The sequence below is a fragment of the Leopardus geoffroyi genome, chromosome B2, assembly GCF_018350155.1.
Source record: "Leopardus geoffroyi isolate Oge1 chromosome B2, O.geoffroyi_Oge1_pat1.0, whole genome shotgun sequence".
In the NCBI taxonomy this organism is placed as follows: domain Eukaryota; kingdom Metazoa; phylum Chordata; class Mammalia; order Carnivora; family Felidae; genus Leopardus; species Leopardus geoffroyi.
Window position 1 is genome coordinate 132823085 of NC_059332.1, and position 16112 is coordinate 132839196.

Genomic DNA, 16112 nt, shown 5'->3' on the forward strand with positions numbered 1-16112 from the left:
TCCCATGGCTCCCGTGTATAAGAGGACTGAGGCCAAGCTGGGGAGCCCTGGAAGGTGAGAGAAAAATCTCTGGAGTCTGAAGATGCAGGACACATGATACTTACAGCGAGCCTTGAGACCTGGCCTGCAGTCTCTCCGCTGGGAGTGAAGTCGTCCCCTGGAACGCCGTCAGGAGGGTCCTGAAGTCCATCCCTCTGCTCTCCCATTTTCACCGCAATCTTCTCTTGACCCTATTAACCAACCATTGCAGGAAGAGGAAGCCATTACCATACCACGCAGGCTTCCAGAGAGCCTTACAAAAGGCCCTTCTGACTGCAAACTTCCTGACAGCTCTCACACCATAACCATCAGGTGTGCAAGCTCTTTTGATGATTCCTCTAAACAGATAGAATGTTAAGAGCCTCAAGCCAAGCATGTGACTCCAAAGTGAGTGCCTCGGGCTTATTTATATACTGGGATGGGAAGAAGAGGGACTTTTCTTAATTTCTACTTTACAGGTTGTTATTGTTCCAGTATCCAATGCCCCTCTCTGAGCCTGAGGCATAGACTTAATAATTCACAAACAGTATGGGGAAGAAAACACTGTATCTTACATGCATCCAAAATCCAAAAACTAGAGACAAATTGGGGGGGGGGGGGAGGCATGGTATGCAGTTAGAAGCAAAGAGCTCTAACTGAAACCTGAGTCACACTTACAATACCTTCTTCAGACGAAGGAACACAATGTGGTCTCAATGCTGTGCCCGGTTCCTCCACCCCAGTAATCAGCAACACCCAGGAAGATAGAGTTTAATTCCACCTCAGGCAAAGAAGAAGAGGCGAGAGAGAGGATTGTTCTCTCTTTTCCTTCCTCCCTTTGTTAAGCTCCAAGGAAAAGTGAGTTTCTAGACGTAGGCAGTGAATGAGAGTGAAGAGAGGTTTTGTTTCACCTCTTTAAGTCAGGTTAAATCAAACTTCTGCCAGAAAACACCCTGGTGGGGCATGTGAGTGGCTCAACCAGTTAAGCGTCTGACTCTTGGTATTGGCTCAGGTCATGATCTCACAGTTCATGGGCTTGAGCCCCACATCTGGCCCTGCCCTGACAGTGCAGTGCCTGATTGGGATTCTCTCTCTCCCTTTCTCTCTCTGCCTCTCCCCCACACATGTTCGCTTTCTCTCTCTCTCTCTCCCTCTCAAAATAAGTGACCTTTAAAAAAAAGAAAAGAAAAGAAAACGTCCTGGCAATGTATCTAAAGCTAAAAGATTGGCAGATGTATCTTCCATTCACAGCCAGGCACCCACCCCCCTTTCCCATTGCTCCCCTCTTCTTGTGAATGGCCAAGAAATACATGGCAAAGAACGGGAGGATGCGACACAGCTGACTCGTTTTTTTCAATCATTATGCAAAAACAGACTCATCAAGAAATATGCACTAAACACATCTAGAATGTGCGAGGTCTCACTGCTTTCTTCATGCATCCCCTGACAACACAGCCTCTTATCTTTATTTCATCATAAGGGGATATGGTGGTAGCAATGTCACAACCTTGGTTATATACTTCAGTGTAGTGGTTAAGAGCATAGACTCTGAACACAGGCAAGAATGTAAAGGATACTATGAAGATAGTGGAAGGCATTATCTGATGAGGGAGTAATATCCAGAATATATGAAGAACTTCAATGACTCAAAACACAACAAAACAACTCTATTTAAAAATGAACAAAGGATATATAGAGACATATTTCCAGAGAGGATTTACAAGTGGGCCAATAAGCACATGAAAATATGCTCAACAACACTAATCGCTAGGGAAATGACAATCAAAACCACAATGAGATACTATCAGAATGGCTATTAGAAAAAAAATGTTAGCAAGAAGGTAGAAAATTGCGACTCTTGTACACTGCCAGGGGAAGTTTAAAATGGTGCAGCCACTGTAGAAAACAGTATACAATTCCTCAAGAAATTAAACATTGAATTTCATGGGTTGTAGCAATTCCACTTCTGGTATATACCCAAAGAACTGAAAGTAGGCACTCAAACAGATATTTGAACGCCCGTGTTTATAACGCCCATGTTGTATATGTACATTTAACCACAATAAAGTATCTATAGGAGGGGCACCTGGGTGGCTCAGTTGGTTGAGTGTCCAACTTCGGCTCCGATCACGATCTCACGGTTCATGGGTTCTAGCCCCTCAGCAGACTGTGCTGACAGCTCAGAGCCTGGAGCCTGCTTTGGATTCTGAGTCTCCCTCTCTTTCTGCCTCTCCCCCACTTGCTCTCTCTCTCTCTCTCTCTCAAAAATAAACAAACATTTAAAAAACTTTTTAAAATACATATAGGAATTTGAGAAAAAAGATCCTACCTTCCAGGGCCAATGTGCCATATTTGCCACCCTAGCTACCCCATACTAGCTATGGGGCAAATGATTTAGCTTTCTGTTTTCTTATCTGTAAAATGGGATAATCCGAGGGCCTAAGTCATAGGTTGTTGTGAAGTTTATGACAGATGACAAAAAGAAAATCCTGGAGCATAATAAGTGCACAAAATATGTTAGTTATTATTATTGTTTCTTTGTATAGGTGCTAAAAAATACCAATGCCATGGACAAATATTTATTCCTTTTTAGCATCCACCTTCAAGCATTTTCTATACATTGCTAAATACTTATTGACTAATTTATGTTTTAATACACAAGGACGAACCTTATGGACTCATATCAATGGTTGTTTTTCCAACACAGAATATAAATTAATATCAATCCATTCATACTCTTGAGTAAGCCTCTTTGAACCAAAGATATATATTTGTAGACTCCTGGCTAATGCTGAGGTATTATCTTGAAAAGGACTTAATTCACATGGCTATACTCCAAGGCCAAGAGAATTATGAAATCTTCCCATTTCTGTTATGTTATTGTAACCAACCTATAGAACCAATCACAGAGTACAATGTAATTGGGACATCACCATTTAAAGAAAGATTCAGGGGCCCCTGGGCGGCTCAGTCAAACATCTGACTTCGGCTCAGGTCATGATCTTATGGTTTGTGGGTTTGAGAGCCACATCGGGCTCTGTGCTGACAGCTCAGAGCCTGGAGCCTGCTTCAGATTCTGTGTCTCCCTCTCTCTCTGTCCTTTCCCTGCTCGCTCGCTCTCTCTCTCTCTTAAAAATAAACATTAAAAAAATAAAAAGAATAAAAAATAAAGAAAGATTCAAAGTAAGTTAGACAGAAGGTAAAATCTCTGAGCTCCAAAACCCAAAACCTTCTTAGATCTTTTCATATCACTGAGGAAGGAATTGGGGTGTGAAAGACATACAGACCACCATTAATAAACTCTGGCCCAGATAACAATGGGACTCACATTAGATTTAAAAGTAAGTGTACCTAAAGAGGCTGCTATTTTGAGTTGACAGCATGAGATATAGAGCATTTGCTAACTCTCTCCATTTTAAACACATTTAAAATAAAAATGCTCTACGCAAAATCTGTTGTCATATAATATTAACGCTCATCCTCAGAAATAAAAGGTGATTTCTGAAATGTACAGCATTTTTACCAACTTTTCCTAAAATGAGTTTTTTAAAACTTTGGCTGATGCTGGCTTCTAAAATCATCTCCAATCTGAGTGAGAGCAAATTCATTTAACGGTTTATTTCTCCAACAATTTGAGTGACTATTTCCCCTAGATATCTTTTTCAGAGCCCACACCCTAAAGCTTCATAATTCCATTAAATCAGAACACAGCTGGGCAATTCTTTCTTTGCTCACATGATAGTGGTCCCCAGGGAATTTATGTAAATCTATGGAAATTCATTTTAAAGTCTGTACTCTGAAAGGGAGGATGCATCCTCATTAAGTAAACGATTATATCTACAAACAAGCTAAAAGCAACATGCTGGAGAGCTAAATTAAACTTTCTATCAGGAAAACTAAACCATTCACTTTCATATATAAGCTTTACCCAAACGCTACCTAAATCACAAGACAAAAGATTTTGATGAAGTCCAAACAGGTATAAAGAAAGTGTAGCTGAGCCACTATGGCAGGACACAGGCTCCTTTCTGGTACAACCATGTAATGTCTTTGGGCCATGCTACACGAAATGGTTCACCCTTATAATTCACAGAAACTCAGGAAAGACTTCTTACACAGGGGTGAAAGGAAATGAACTCACAAAGTCCTTCAAAGGGCACCCAAGTCACCCCTACGAATGCCCTAATAAAGCTAGAGTATTTGAAGCTTAAAGGGGAGGATATTGTATACTGAAAAGAGGACGTAGGCTTTACAGTTAGACTTATCCATATCCCACCCTACCTCCTTCACCTACTAGCTGAATAAATAACATAGACTTCATAGCATCATTATTTGTAAATGGGGAATAATAATAATTCTTGATATGTTACAAATTTTTAATGAGATAAAACTATACAAAGCATTTAGTCCAATGCCTAGAACATGGTTGGTGCTCTAAAGCACCTGGACCAAAAAAATGAAGTCTGAGCAAGATCTAAGCTCCAGAAATGAGGAGCTAACTAGAAGGGAAAGCAGAGAATGCCTCCACTTAAAAGTTTTTGATCCTCAGACAACCATGGTGCCTTCCCCTCTTAGTAGATCTGCTCACCTTTCCTACTGCTGAAAAAGTAAGGCTAAGGCAATTTATGAGAACATTGGCTCAATATTGCCACAAACCCTTTCTTCTTAAGCTGTTCCAACATTTAGTCTTTTCTCATATCTGAAAACTCCATACTCTACACAAGTTACATCTTGGTTCTAAAGTGAAGAATTAAAAGTGAAAATATCACTTGATCAAATTTACCCATGAAAATCTGTTAGTAAGGTCTGGTATTGGAATAGTCCCTCAGGAAGTTGGGCATAGGTCATTTTCCATTCATTATTGGGACAGATTGCTGATTCTTCAGCATAGCCCAGGTGAACAAGCTGGCTTGAGTTTGAGAGCCATGTCATCTCAAAAACATCTCTATAGACATAGATTCTGATAGTAGATTCATATTCCAATTAGCAAGATTCTCATAATCCATAGGAGGTAAGTGGAACTGAGGCCAACAGGTGAAAAGGCACAAATTGAGTGGGATAACTGGTGGAATAGCCTACACTATTTATATATTTATTTTAGTATGTCTTTATTTTTCAAAGCAATATGACATGTACATATGTTAAATATGCTTTAATCAAATGTGAGCATGATAATACACATTTTATTTTTGTGATACTGAAATGATGTTGTAGTCAATGGTAAACCCTACTAGCCAGGCCACAAATGAGGGCTAATAATTCTCCCCTAAAGGAAAAAAAAGAGAGAGAGAGAGAGAGACATCTCCACACTTTAGGAATTAAGACAAAGCTTGGTCACCCCAAGTAAAAAGCTGGACAGAACACAAATACATGGAGGATAAAATTCTACTAAAAGATGACTAGGGAAAGCAAGAAATCAAAGAGGAAATCAAAAAATACATGGATACAAATGAAAATGGTAACACAATGGTACAAAATCTTTGGGATACAGCAAAATGGGTTTTAAGAGGGAAGTTTATGGCAATACACACCTATGTCAAGAAGCAAAAAAAAAACCCTCAAATAAACAACCTAAACTTATATTTAAAGGACGTAGAAAAAGAATAAACAAAACCCCAAATCAGTAGAAGGAAGGAAATAATAAAGGTTACAGCAGAAATAAATGAAATAGAAACCAACAACAACAACAAAAAAAAACACAATAGGACAATGAAACCAGGAGCTGTTCTTTGAAAAGATCAACAAAATTGATAAACTTTTAGTCAGACTCACCAAAAGAGAGAGAGAGAGAGAGAGAGAGAGAGAGAGAGAGAGGACTCCAACAAAATCAGAAATGAAAGAGGAGAAGTAACTACTGATACCACAGAAATACAAAGGATTTTAAGAACCTATTATGAAAAATTATATGCCAACAAATTGTGCAACCTAGAAGAGTTAGAAAAATTCCTAGAAACATATAATTTCCCAAAACTGAACCAGGAAGAAATAGAAAAATTTGAATGGACAGATAACCAGCAATGAAACTGAATCAGTAATCAAAAAACTCCCAACAAACAAAAGTCTAGGACCAGATGACTTCACAGGTGAATTCTACCAAACATTTAAAGAAGAGCTATTCCCCATTCTTCTCAAACTATTGCAAAAAAATTAAAAGAGGAAGGAAAGCTTCCAAACTCATTCTATGAGGCCAGCATTACCCTGATACCAAAACTAGATAAAGATACCACTGAAAAAAAGAACTAAAACAGGCCAATGTCTCTGATGAACATAGATTAAATAGATGCAGAAAAAATAATTTGACAAAGTACAACATCCATTCGTGATAAAAAAACCCTCAGTGTGGGTTTAAAGGGAACATACATCAATGTAATAAGGGCCATATATAAAGAAACCACAACTAACATCATGGCCATTGGCAAAAAATCCTGAGAACTTTTCTCCTAAGGTCAGAAAGAGGACAAGGATGTCCACTCTCACCAGTTGTATTCAACATAGTACTGGAAATCTTAGCGACAGCACACACACACACACACACACACACACACACACACACAAATAAAAGGCATCCAAATTGATAAGGAAGAAGTAAAATTTTTACTATTTGCAGATGACATCATACTATATAGAGAAAACCCTAGACTCCACCAAAAAAAATGGCTAGAACTGATAAATGAATTCAGTAAGGTTGCAGGATACAAAATCAATATAAAGAAATTCATTACATTTTTATACACTAATAAATAGCAGAAAGGGAAATTAAGAAAACAATCCCATTTATAACTGCACCAAAAATATTAAAATATCTAGGAATAAACTTAACCAAGGAGGTGAAAGACTTGTACTTCAAAAACTGTAAAACATTGCTGAAAGAAATTGAAAATGACACAAATGGAAAGATAGTTCATGCTCATGGATTGGAAGAACAAATATTGTTAAAATATCCATACTATCCAAAGAAATCTACACATTTAATGAAATTCCTATCAAAATACCAAAAGCATTTTTCACAGAACTAGAACAAATAATCCTAAAATTTGTATGGAACTACAAAAAAAAATCCCAAATAGCCAAAGCAATCTTGAAAAAGAAGAATAAAACTGGAGGTATCACAATCCCAGATTTCAAGATACACTCCAAAGCTGTAGTAATTAAAACAACATGATACTGGAACAAAAACAGACACATAGATCAATAGAACAGAATGGAGAGTCCAGAAATAAACCCGTGATTATATGGTCAATTAATCTTTGACAAAGGAGGTAAGAAAATACGTAATGGGAAAAAGTCTCTTCAACAAACAGTGTTGGGAAAACTGGACAACTACACGTAAAAAAAAAAAAAAATGAAACTGGACCACTTTCTTACACCATACAGAAAAATTAACTCAAAATGGATTCAAGACCTCAATGCGAGACCTGAAACCATAAAAATCCTAGAAGAGAGAATGGGCAGTAATTTTTCTGACATCAGCTGTAGCAACATTTTTCTGGTAAGCCTCCTAAGACAAGGAAATAAAAGCAAAAATTAATTATTGGGACTACATCAAAGTGAAGGAAATTAAAAGGAACAGCAAAGGAAATTAAAAGACAACCTACTGAATGGGAGAAGATATTTTCAAATGATACATCCAATAAGGGGTTAGTACCCCAACTATATAAAGAACTTATACAACTCAACACCAAGAAAAAACAAAACAAAATCCCATTGAGAAATGGATAGAAGACATGTACAAACATTTCTCCAAAGAAGTCATCCAGATGGCCGACAGACATATGGAAAGATTCTCAACATCATTAATCATCGGAGAAATGTAAATCAAACCTCAATACCACCTCAACCTGTCAGAATGGTTAAAATCAAAAACATAAGAAACAACAAGTGTTGGTGAGGATGTGAAGAAAAAGAAACCCTCGTACACTGTTGATGAGAATGCAAATTGGGGCAGCCACTGCAGAAAAAATTAGAGTGGTTACTCAAAACATTAAAACTAGAATTATCATATGACCCAGTAATTCCACTACTTTGGTATTTACCCAAAGAATATGAAAATACTAATTTGAAAAGTTATATGCACCCCTACATTTATCACAGCATTATTAACAATAGCCATTATTAACAATAGCCAATTCCATTAACAATAGAAGCACCCCAAGTGTCCATCAATATATGAAGAGTTAGATATACACGAAGGGATAAAGATATATATATAATATATATAATGGAATATTACTCAGGTATAAAAAAGTATTAAATGTTGCCTTTTGCAACAACATGGATGGATATAGAGAGTAAAATAGTAAGCAGAATATGTCAGAGAAAGATAAATACCATATGATTTCACTCAAATAAACAAATGAAAAAAAGACAAAAATACCCAGATTCTTAAATACAGGGAACAAACTGATGGAGACCAGAGGGGAGGTGGGTGGCAGATGGATAAAATAGGTGAAGGGGATCAAGAGTACACTTACCATGATGAGCACTGAGTAAGGAATAGACTTGAATCACCATATTGTACACCTAAAATAAATAGAACACTGTATGTTAACTACACTGGAATTAAAATTAAAAAAAAAAAAAAAAAAGACAAAGGTTGGTCAGGATGAACAATCTAGTCACTGTTACAGTTAGGCTAGCCCCAGAGTCATAGCTCTCCATTCCTGTGTCTAGCTCTCTTTCACTGCCTGGGTTCTGTCTGCCCCATTTACAACATCTCTTCAACCTTATTTCATTTCTTTGGGAAAACAAATTCAGACCAGGAAAGTGTTCCCTGGCTGCAGCATCAGATTTTGTTTCAGAAAACTCAAAATACCTAATCTTTCTAATCCATCTCAAGATCTGTATTTTGTTTTCCCATTCCTTCAGCTCTTCACCTATTCACTCCTTCATTCTCTACATGGAGGGAGAAAGACAAGGAACACAGAAGGCAATTTTTAATATTAATTCCATTTCAAGAAACTATGTAAAGATTCTGGCAAATCATTTTTAAAATAAACCCACAGGCGTTGTGCGGAAACATGAAAAAAAGTACTATTCACTTCCGGATAAAGGAAAAATAAACTGTTTTCAAATTTTTAATTTCTCATTTCTCTTTTCAGTGTGAAATATCTAAAATGTAAGGGTGTCATTTTAATAAAATACAGATGCAGAGATACAGTTGCTCTAAAGATTTGTTGTAAATATTTTATAAGGAAATAGCCCTCACATGTTTATCGAAATTTTAACTTTAATCGTTAAAGCCACATGGAACTTTCTACAAAGACTCTGTTACTCCTGCAAGCAAAATTCACCACTGCCTCCACTGTGCTCCTCTTGTGCATGTTTATCATAGAGGATGATATTAACACATGGTGTCTTGTATTTCACATGTATATACACCTATTTCCTCCACTTGATGGTAAAGCTTCTTGCTTACTTTCAGGGATATAAATGTTTTTTTTTTAAGTTTATTTACTTTTGACAGAGACAGAGTGTGAGCATGAGCTGGGGAGGGGCAGAGAAAGGGGGAGACATAGAATCTGAAGCAGGCTCCAGGCTCTGAGCTGTCGGCACAGAGCCTGACGCAGGGCTTGATCTCAGGAACCGTGAGATCGTGACCTGGGCCGAAGTCAGATGCTTAACCAACTGAGCCACCCAGGCACCCCATTTTGGGGGATATAAATTCAGTTTCTTGCAAAGAGTAGAGGCTCATTAAATACTTATTGGGCTTTATTTGAATTATTCTGTTTAAGACTTTGGGATATGAAAGTGCCTTTGTGTCCTCTGCCCCTGGCCCATCCTCACCCCCTTAACTAGCTTGTCCATCATTGTCTTCTGTATCCACCGCCTCCTACATACCAATTCACAATCTCTCTACTTCATGTGTATTTTGTTTCAACCACTGCTTCAGTAACCAGGCCTGCTTGAGCTGGGAATGATCTCATTCAGGCAGAACGTGACAGTACCTTACTTTAAGACCACACCAAACCGGGTATTTCTCACCAACCCAGAACTTCCTTGCTGACACTGAGGTGCGAGCAGTCTTGTTAAAGGCCCACAACTGTGCAGTCTGGAACTTCAGGGGAGTTAAGTCCCAGTAGAGCAAACTTTCAACCAATGGCCAACAACAACATATAAGATAAGTCCTTACTCTTTCTCAAGTCTCTATGATGATCTCTCTGAGATGCAGTTGATGTGGCCTTACACAGGACACCCCTACAACACGAAGCAAGCTACATCAGTGCTAATAGTTCAGCAACACACCCTCTGGCCAGCTTTCCCTCTCTCCCTACCGTAAGATTTCTTTTACACTCATTCCTGCCTGCCTTGATAAAAAGTCACATAAATTCTTAGGTCAGACTCTGCTTTCTGGGGTGCTGAGACTAAGAGACCTGCTCAGATCACAGTCCCTGCTCGGGGGATATGGTGATGTCTGTATCAGATAATCCTCCCCACCTTTCAGGGGACGATTCTGTACCAGTGCACACCCACCACAAAGGCTGCTCATCCACTAACTAAGCCAGCAAGCAAGATTCTAGACCTGGTGCGAAAAGAAGCCGAACAAGTTGAATTCCTCTCTAGGGAACTCTGAAATAAAAAAATAAGGGATGAAGCTAGTAGCAGCAGATTATGATATAAACAGAGAAGGTAGCAGGAAGCCATGATACTCTAATTGCTCAGTTCAGTAGCAATTATCACTGCCATGTTGCTTCCTTCTCTTTCCGTCAACTTCTTCTTACATAACTACCGATGCTTAAGTCAGAGAATAGCTTTCATTTCCAGACCCTAGTTCACATCTTCATTCAGCCCTTTGGCCATCATCTCCGATTAATTAAAAAAGGGCTCCTAACCTGGCTTCCCGGAGATCAGGTCCTCCTAACTCAGTACCTATTATTCACAATTGCCATCTTCTCCAACAGCTATCATCAGGTCACCTTCTCTCCTAGGAGAAAAGTTTGATAACTTTTACTCTTTTGATAACTGTAACATTAAGTGGCTCCCCGCATCGTCAATCCATCAACATTAAGTTCAGCTTCATTTTTTATTCTATTATTCACTAGAATTTCATGCTCAGGCCTTATTCCTCAAATGCAGTTTAAGGACTTCCAGTTTATTTTTTGTCATGTTTTTACTTATTTTTTGAGAGAGAGTAGGGTGGGGAGGGGCAGAGAGAGAGGGGAACATAGATCCAAAGAAAGCTCGGTGCTGACAGCTGAGAGCCCGATGCAGGGCTTGAAATCATGAACCATGAGATCATGACCTGAGCCAAAGTCAGATGTTCAACTGACTGAGCCATCCAGGCCCCAAGGACTTCTAGTTTAAAGAATACTGTTATATCCCATCTGTTCAGCAACTCTATCCTAAAACTTCTGAAGTAACCAAAAATTTTAAAGCTAAAACATTTATCTATGTTAGAATATCTGGAAATTTTCCTTTAAAAGATGGAAAATTTAACAGTTTCTATAAAATATGGTGCATGACAGGTCAGATTAAGGGGAATACCAAGCACAATTCAAATCAGCCAGCAGAGGATTGAAGAAAGGAGTATGTCCAGATAGTATGAATGACATGATACAAAGGCTAAGAAAGAAAGAAGGAAAGAAGCATAGAAAAAAATGGACAAACAGAAAGTACAAATTAAGATCATGGAAATAAATAAATATTATCACTAATCACAATATTTATGTGTATAGGCCAAATTTTCCAGTTAAAAACAGAAATTTTAAGGCTAGGTAAACAAAAATTCAATTATATGCTCTTATGAAAGACATAACCTAAAATACGAAAGCAAAACATGATTGAGAGAGATATCCACAAAATAATAGCCAAAAGAAAGCTGGGAGAGTTATATTAATATCAAAAAAATAGTCTTTAAGGTAAATAAAAAACTATCAGGAAGAAGAGGTGATACTGTGTGAAGATTAAATTTCAAATTACCAATAAGATTTAACACTTAGATATGTATTACGAACCTATCTCAAATTACATACTGCAAAACATTCAAGAACTACAGAGAGAAATTGACAAATCATAATAATGTGAGGATGAAATACACATTTCTCAATTATCCATAGTTTAAGCAGGAAAAATCTATACGAATCTATAAAAAATATTTTTAAAATCTATTTAAAATAACCTAAAAAATTCTTTGGACTACCAACCATGATTTAATGGATTTCTAAATTTCTCAATTATTTCTCAATTATCCATAGTTTTAGGAGGAAAAATAATCTATAAAAAATCTTTTAAAAATCTATTTAAAAAAACTAAAAAAAATCTTTGGACTGCCAACCTTGATTTAATGGATATATACAGATAAACAGAGAGAGAAAGAAAGAAAGATATTCCATATTTACTTCTCAAGTACACAAAATTTAATACATCAGTCCATAAAATAAGCTCATTATGTGTGTGTGTGTGTGTGTGTGCAATGTATTCGCTACATCGTATAGAAAGAATATATATAATCTTTGTATTTTTGTGTATATGTATATTTGAATATATAATTCATATATATACTCAATATACTCTAATTCTCTAGCCACAATGCAACTAAATGAGAAATTATTATAAGGTAAACTTTTGACAACTTATGAAAAAGTTCACACATGCGAATATGGAATGCTTGTATCCTTCAGTTGTCTTCATCAGTTATCTAACTCATAGTCAATCTTTTATCATCTATATGCCCACTCCCATCTGAATTTTTCTGAAGTAAATTCACTCCATAAATATTTCTAACTCTATTTAAAAAGGACACTTTTAACATCACTATAATACCATTATATATATTTTTTAATATATAAAAATTCCCCAAATATCCAGTCAGTGTTCAAATTTCCCTCGATTATCTCATACGTTTTCTTAAGTTTGTTCAAGTCAGGATCCAAAAAAGGATAATCCATTGTATTTGATGAATGTCTTTTAAGTACCAAGTAGATACATTATTAATATTAAGACCCTATGGGATTGAAATTTTAAAACCACACTTCCAAATAACTCATAGATCACAAAAGAAATGATAATGGAACACTGGGAAAAAACTGAGCAATGAGCAAAATAACAATATAGCTAAAACTTTGAAATGCAATGAAAGCTGTAATTGGAAAAAAAATTTACCCTTCAGGGCTTATATTAGATGAGGAAATGATGAAAAAGAATGATTTAAACATCCAACCTAAGAAGGGGGGGAGAGTGAATGATAGAATATAAACAAAGAAAACAGATGGAAGATACAAAGAAAATAATAGATTGTTGAAATAGAAGACTAAAATACAACACAGGATCAATGCGATAGAATAAAGATAGCTCCAACTCTTTGACACTCTTTCCTTTGACAGGAGAGATCTATTTCCCTTCCCCTTGAATCTTTGTTCTATGACTGCTCTAAAAGTATGGCAGAAGTGATATTTTGCCAGTTCCAGGTCTAGACTTTAAGAAAACTTGCCATTTCTACTTCCCATTTTCCTGTACATTCTTAGAGTTCCAAATTGCAATGTAAGAAGTCTCAAAACTCCATTGGAAAGGCCCTGTGTTACGTGGTTACAGGGAGAAACCCATCCAAGCTTAGCCTTCTAGGTTTCCTTGCTCAGGCATCAGGCACCTGAGTGAAGCAATCCTAGACTCTCCAGACCACGCCAACCACCAACCAAATACCACCCCGTAAACTTAGTCAATACCACAAGAAGCAAAAGAATGGCCCTACCTGAATTCTTAACCCACAAAATCATGAGATAATGAAATAGTGGTTGTTCTAAACCAGTATGTTTTGAGGGTGGATTGTTACACAGAAAAAGATACATGAGAGCAATAAGTAAAGACGAAAGTTGGCTCTTTGAAAAGACTAATAAATTTTTCTATAATCTCTAGTGAGATTTTTTAGGGGAAAAAATAAACCAAGAAATTAAGAAAAAATAAGAAGAAAAGGACTATATATCAGCCTATCTAAAAGGGAGATGACTCTGGATACAAGCCATCAGGCAGGATCAGGACACTTTGATGTGGTAGAACGATCCTTAGTTGAGGTATGTATTCTTCCACCAGTTAACTTTGGGCAAGTTATTTAAATCTATCGGACCTCAGTGTGATCACAAAACAAAACAAAATAGCTATAGCTCCTTCTATAGGTGTGATTTCTTGATGTGACTTTCAGCGATGTTTAGTCTCTGTTATTTAAAGGAGTTGTACTTCGAAATGGTAGAATTTAAAGCAAGGAACAAAGTAGAATTCAGAAAGGAAACAACCATTTTTACTGATTCCTCTCTTTGCTTAAGATGAAAAAAAATGAAGAACGTATGATTTTTTTTTACACAATTTTACTAGGTTTATTCAGGACCTTCTCATGGTAATAAAGTTAATAAAAATCTGCTGAATTAAATTCACACAAACACACGAAAAGTCTTTTGCCTAGTATAGGAAAAAAACACATTAGCTAGTTGGATAAACATAATGCCTATAATGAAAACACTAATTTTTACTCTTAGATATTCCATGAAACACTGTACAGCAAATTCTAGTTTTTGAAAGATTTTGCAAGATTTTATGACTCACACAAATGACTTGTGCAGTGAGATAATAACGAGTTCAGATGCAATTAAGAACTTATCAAAAACATGGCCCCAGCTTCTACCTTGCTCTACCTTTTTCAACAGTAACTTAAAATTTTTCTAAGACCTGAAAAATTACTTATTTCTTTCTGAGGGTTATTTAACAGGGAATTTAGCTAATGAAGTTTTTTAGCACGTTAAATCTTCGCTGATATTTTGGAATGATTTTGAAACATATGGAAAGAGGGGGTGGGAAGGGCCATAGTTCTATCAAAATGTTCTAGCTTGTTACCTTAGATAAAATGAAAAGCTGCACCATGTTTTCACCTTAGTTTCTGGTGAGGAAGTTTATTAGTTTAAATGCCTTTTCAAATACCAAAAGAAGCTCAATTCTGAAATTTACTATATAATAAAAACCTAGACCGATTGACATAATGGACAGGTTATAGGGTTCCAAAGGAAAGAGTAGGCCTGTCTAAAAAAGGATACCATTAATTTTTTTTTAATTTTATTTTAAATTAGCAAAGCCACTTCACTTATTTAATTGTTTTCTAATGAGGATAAACATTTGCATGGTAAAATAAACATTTATGATTTAATGTACACAGTGTAAACATGAGAAGCATCATACCCATTAACAGATACAGATTAATCTTTCTCTTCTCTGAGACATATCAAAACATCCTTAAATAGATACAGCTATGTAATATGACATATTTATGTAAGAGTTCTCCACATTCTTATTAAAGTTAAGATTAGGACATCAATCATACCCTTTACCCATTACTATTTCAAAAAACCAAAATCAAAAACCCTAGCTCTATGCCTTTTTTCCAAAGTGTTCTCTTTATCTTTGTGAGCTAGCCAGTTACCTACTACAAGACATCAGTAATTCCTTGCTTTCCAAGTTATTTTTAGGGTGTTTTAGCCTTATTAAGATGTCCCCCAAATGCTAAAACATTAAATGCTGAGTTTTCTCTTCTATGTCTATCCCAGAGATAGGAGATTTCTTGCTTCAAACCTCAGTGCACACATGTAAACACGATTACTCAAAACAAGGCAACAAGTGAGAAGCAGGTTTAAAATAAGAACTCAGACAATCTGACTCACAATCCAGCATTCAACTCCCTATAACTTGCTGTTCTCCTTTGTCCTCTTTGCTGGGAACCAAGATACTTGTTCTTTAGCAGGGTGTTTCTGCTGCAAATCCACTTGCTACCGCATTATGCAATGAAGTCAGAAGCCTGAGCTTGTGACATCAATATAGGTTGCTATGGTAACTCTTTCCATAAGTATTACAGGTTCATTGTGGGCTCAAAAAAGAGGACTTCAGCACAGCAGCAAAATAGCTGGCATTATTCAGCCTAAATTACAACAATAATTGATGCCAAAAAAATGTTTTATACGAGCTATAGCGTGTACAGATTTTTATATTTATGCTTTGTGTCATTATTGAAAGTCATTTTTCAAATATGTTAATTTTGTAAATGAAAATGCTCCAATAGAAATAGCATTGCTACTGACCTTCTGATAAACAGCTCCACAAGATCTAGGACGAAGAGGGTCTCA

The 16112-nt window shown here is 36.6% G+C and overlaps 1 long non-coding RNA gene across 2 annotated transcripts in view; it reads right to left on the minus strand.

Moving 5' to 3' along the window:
* The window catches only part of LOC123609842, a 75795-nt gene extending 60015 nt beyond the window's left edge, over positions 1-15780 (minus strand). The window contains exons 1-3 of one of the 2 annotated variants that reach the window (XR_006717989.1): positions 15654-15780; positions 8490-8538; positions 105-230 (exon numbers count right to left, since the gene is read on the minus strand). This is a non-coding gene — a long non-coding RNA (uncharacterized LOC123609842). The remainder of the gene's footprint in view (positions 1-104; positions 231-8489; positions 8539-15653) is intronic. The other variant, XR_006717990.1, reaches the window with a different exon arrangement.
* Between the last annotated feature and the right edge of the window lie 332 nt (positions 15781-16112).